This window comes from Limulus polyphemus, unplaced genomic scaffold, assembly GCF_000517525.1.
Source record: "Limulus polyphemus unplaced genomic scaffold, Limulus_polyphemus-2.1.2 Scaffold2820, whole genome shotgun sequence".
NCBI classification, from domain to species: Eukaryota; Metazoa; Arthropoda; class Merostomata; order Xiphosura; family Limulidae; genus Limulus; species Limulus polyphemus.
In genome coordinates, this window is record NW_013668430.1 from 22,480 (window position 1) to 27,160 (window position 4,681).

The following is a 4,681-nucleotide window of genomic DNA, read 5'->3' on the forward strand; positions in this document are numbered from 1 at the left end:
CAACCTGTGACTAAACAATAGGTCAGCAGTTTCCCTTTTCACATCATGTTGTCAGTGGTTTGTTCCCAACTTCTCTAGGATTACTTAACCTTTATGGGTTCTTACTAAAGTTAAAACGCATTTCAGATGAAGTGATGAATGCAAGCAAGCATTTTAATCCCTGAAATATACTCGAGTAGAAGCCCTGGTGTTAGCATATCCTCGACAGTATTGTGAATTCCTGCTGAACAAAGACGCCAGCGATAGTGGAATTGGAGCAGTGTTGTTTCCATTGTAGGATGGAGTAAAATAAGTGGTTGCTCATATACTTGCGGCTCTAGAACGCAGATAATTCATGATGAAGAAGGAACTGCTTGCAGTTTTTGTCCTTTTGAAACCTTCTGTATGACAGAAAGTTCACTATTTAAGTGGAATATGCTCTGTTGAAATGGCCAATGAACTTTTAAAACCCCAAAGGGATGATAACATACAGGAGCATAATTTAATCATATTATCAACCAGCCTTACAACATGGCAACTGAGAGAACTGAATGGTGAGATCTTGTCCATTCAATGATGTACAGACCGTGGACACTGTTTGGGAGTTAAAACTGTTTTGCTGTAATGACATATCATACAGTAGGAAATTTCACTGGTAGATGGGTACCATGATTAATGATTTTGAGGCTCGAGGAAGAGCACTCCTTGCTGTGCAACAAGGTAAAATGCTTCCATTTCAGATAGAGGGACATAGCACAGATACAAGTAGTTACAAGTGCAAGTAGAAGTGTTGTACCATTGTTATCAACCATAAAAAAATAGTGATTCTCAGTTAGTGATTTCCCGAACTCTGAGGCACAAAATTCTTCAGGTTTTGCATTTGACACAAAGACTGAGGGAAACCAATGTGCTACACGAACTTATGTTAATGTTTAATGGTAGTTATTCTGGCTGCATTTGAATCGAGACACTCGGCATTGGTGTAAATTGATGAGAAAAAATCGATGTAAACAGGGTAGACTTCAACAGCAAATTGTTGGTTTTCTTGTACATTAAATGGCCCTTGATATTGCTGGTCCACTTTCAGAAACAAAGATTACTTATATGTACTTGTGGTCATCTGCCATTTCACTAACTGGGTTACGGCTTATCTACTAGTCTTGTAATCTGAAGAGTTGTTCATTTAATATACAACAATCAAAGGACACGTCAAATCATTTCATACATATCAATCAGTTACATCTATATGTGACTGACAAACCTCTAGTGAACTGGCTTCATCATGGTGAGTCAGATGAAGTATTTCAGTTGGATGACGAAGAGAACTCTGTCTTATTCCACTACAATGACCAGGATGAGAATTAGGAGCTGGGAGCGCTTGCATGGATGTTCATGATGAATCAGGTGGAAAAATGATAGATCCATAGGCTCTGTTTAGCTGTAACAGTTTATAAAACTGCCAATGTAGACCTCCTAACTGATACGACTAGGATTGAACTAAAAATAAAGCAAGGATGGTCAGGTAGTATAAAGACTGCTAAGTGAAAAAAAGTGGCAAAATGCTTTTCAAATTATCAAGTGATGTTCACTGAGAGATGTGTAAACTACACTGTGTGATTTCCAGCTAATTATCAACAGTTAAAATAGTCATTAGTTCGAGCAATTGATAAGTAAAAGGATGTGGAATTTCTTACTCCCTGAGCTATTGGATAACGATGTGTGGTTATATTTTACAGCTAATATTTGGATAACACAGTGATTGGTGCCTAATGCATTAACATTTTGCATAAGTGTAGTTGCAGAGTAGTTCAAAAATATAGTGAAAAGGGCTTTGCAACCTTCGCTTTCCAAGCTACTGAGGGATTACCTACAAGGAAAATGTCCAAAATTTCACAATAATCACTCACTCAATCTATCAGAATAGCGAGAGCTCTACAGAGTATATCATTAGAAGCTTTGCCATACTTTTTTGAAGCTGGAAGAACTTCCCTGTATACGGTGATGGAGCTTTAATTTTACTTAAATGTATATTAATTACAATAAAGTTACAGCTCAAATAATTAATCCTGACTTATGAGGATCTTAGCTGAAAAGTTTTGGTTCTGCTGAACTTGTCTGAGATTATCTATTTTGTGAGAGCCCAAGAAAAAACATGCTCTAGTTTGATGGCTTGCAGATGGCAGCACCTAATTTAGCCAAGCTACTGTCCATAATTTTGGAAGTAACCTAAGATTATAATGTGAGTTTTGGATGGAAGCCAGAGGCTATCTGTTTAAAACTGTTAGAGTATGTGGGAACATGTAATATATATAAAGTATATAGCAATATATATATATGTCTAAATGAATACACCTGTGTGGTTTCACACATATGGAGGAACACTACAAGGAATTAAGTTCATGAGAAACAAAAATGACGTTATTGGATGAAAATGAAGAATTTGATCGAGATGTTAAAACTTTGCGATATGAAGCTATCTGTGATTACTGTGAGGTATTTTTTGAAAATACACTGTACATGTTATTTTCATTAATACTCTAGAGATTGATGAAATTTAAATATTGAACAATTCGGCAGAAAGTGAATACTCATTAAAAGATTAAAGTAGCAATGAGACTCATGCTACTTTTGAATGTAAACATAATTTCACCTATGTTTTTTTTTTTAGTAGTGCAACAACATTTATGAATAAAATACAGTTTGACCTGTGGTTTTGTGTTAATAATAATAGAAGATACTTTGATTGATTAGAATTGGAATATTTAAGTAGATAAGATTGATGCACAGTATTACATAGTAGAGTTTCAAATAGTCCGAAGCCGAGTTAACTGATAATTTAAATTTACTAGTTAGATTGTACTTTGGATTTAATAGTAAAATTAAAGCCAATATAGAGTCAGTTTATGACATTTGCCAACAAGATTGAGACACACCGTTTTCGTTTTTAACACAAATATGTTTTAATATACACACAACAGCACAATTTACAATAACAATTATTACAAATAGTTACTACAAACAAAGATTTATAAACAAAAGTTTCACAAACTTACAAACAATATAAAGTCTTCTTTCTAGTCTGGAACTCCCTTCAACGAGCGAATTAATTTCAAGTCGATTATAGATACGATTCGCCGGGAAGCTAGCTAGCATTGTCCTTGACTAGAACATGCTGTTTTCCACTGTTGAAGTTGGTGATGTTTTCGTAAAAATAGTAATGTCCGCTGAGAATCCACTGAAGTTAAACGATTTGTAACGTTCGAAATTTATAAATATTCCTGGTCAAATATTTTAAGTTTTCCGATTGATAAGCGTTATAAAAATTTAGCTTTTGAAGTTTATAACACACTGGTTATAGCGAACTACTAATAGACACTCTCTTTGGCGATGTCGCATTGATTATATTTATAGGCGTGGGAAGGTTTTTCTAGAAAATTCAGATTACATAACAATACTGAGCTATATTTAAACGTTTATGTTTTTTTTTATTTCGTGCAAAGCTACACGAGGGCTATCTGCGCTAACCGTCCCTAATTTAGCAGTGTAAGTCTAGAGGAAAGGCACATAGTCATCACCACCCACCGCCAACTCTGGGGCTACTCTTTTACCAACAAATAGTGGTATTGACTGCACATTATAAGACCCCCAATGGCTGAAAGGGCTAGCATGTTTGGCGGGACTGGGATTCGAACCCGCAGATTGCGAGACAAGTGCCCTAACCACCTGGCCATGCCGGGACCAAACGTTTACATATATAGATATATTGTTGATTCTTACTTTAAGAATCTTCTACAACGTTCTCCAAACAACGTTGATATTAACATAAATACATAATAACAAATTCGTTACAACAGACACTGGCTTAAATATCATAACAAATGTAAGCTTGGTGTACCCAATGTTTATTTGATTGTGATAGAATATTTTCACAAATTCATTGAAATATGCTGAGAAACATATAGTTTTCTGAATGTTTTCTTAACGTTGTTTCAGTACAAAAGGGCAACCATTATGCATGAATATACATGCAGTAAGAATACTAGTGAAGTACTGGGGTGTAACTTTGAAAAATTGTACTATTGCTTGTAACTGAGAGTAAATCCCCAAGAAAAACAATAGAGGGGTTATTTTTCTAATTGTCAAAAGAAAGGATTAGTTTTACCTGATCTAAGCCAATGTACATGTGAAGAATCGTGTTTTCCGAGACTTTGCTGCCCATTGCTATGGTAAAAACAATGGTAATTATGTTTTATTGTTTTAAACCCTGTGGTAGAGGTTTTAATGAAGTTCTTGTAATTATGTATTTAAATGGTTTATATGACTTTTTGTAATACTGTCGGTTTGTAATGGTATGGATTAGAAAACCATGTGAATTGGTTTTAATATTCTATTGATAAGGCTTGTAGCAACGCATATGTACATTGCAACAGTGTAAAGGTTTTGTTTTGCATGAGTTTCTGCTTTTAAGTTGATTATCACTGTTAAAGGGTTGGATTGTGGTAGTGCATTATGTATTAGCATTTTGTTTTATTGCTTGGTGTGCTAAACTGCTACCGGTAAATGATCACTGTTATAATATTTAAACTGTGAAATTCTTTGTTAGAGAGTGTTTTGTAAATATGTGTGCATACTTGCAATTGTGTTATAGGGTTTTGTATTATATATTGTTGCGTCATCGAGGTCACGTGACTGGTGTGGCGCC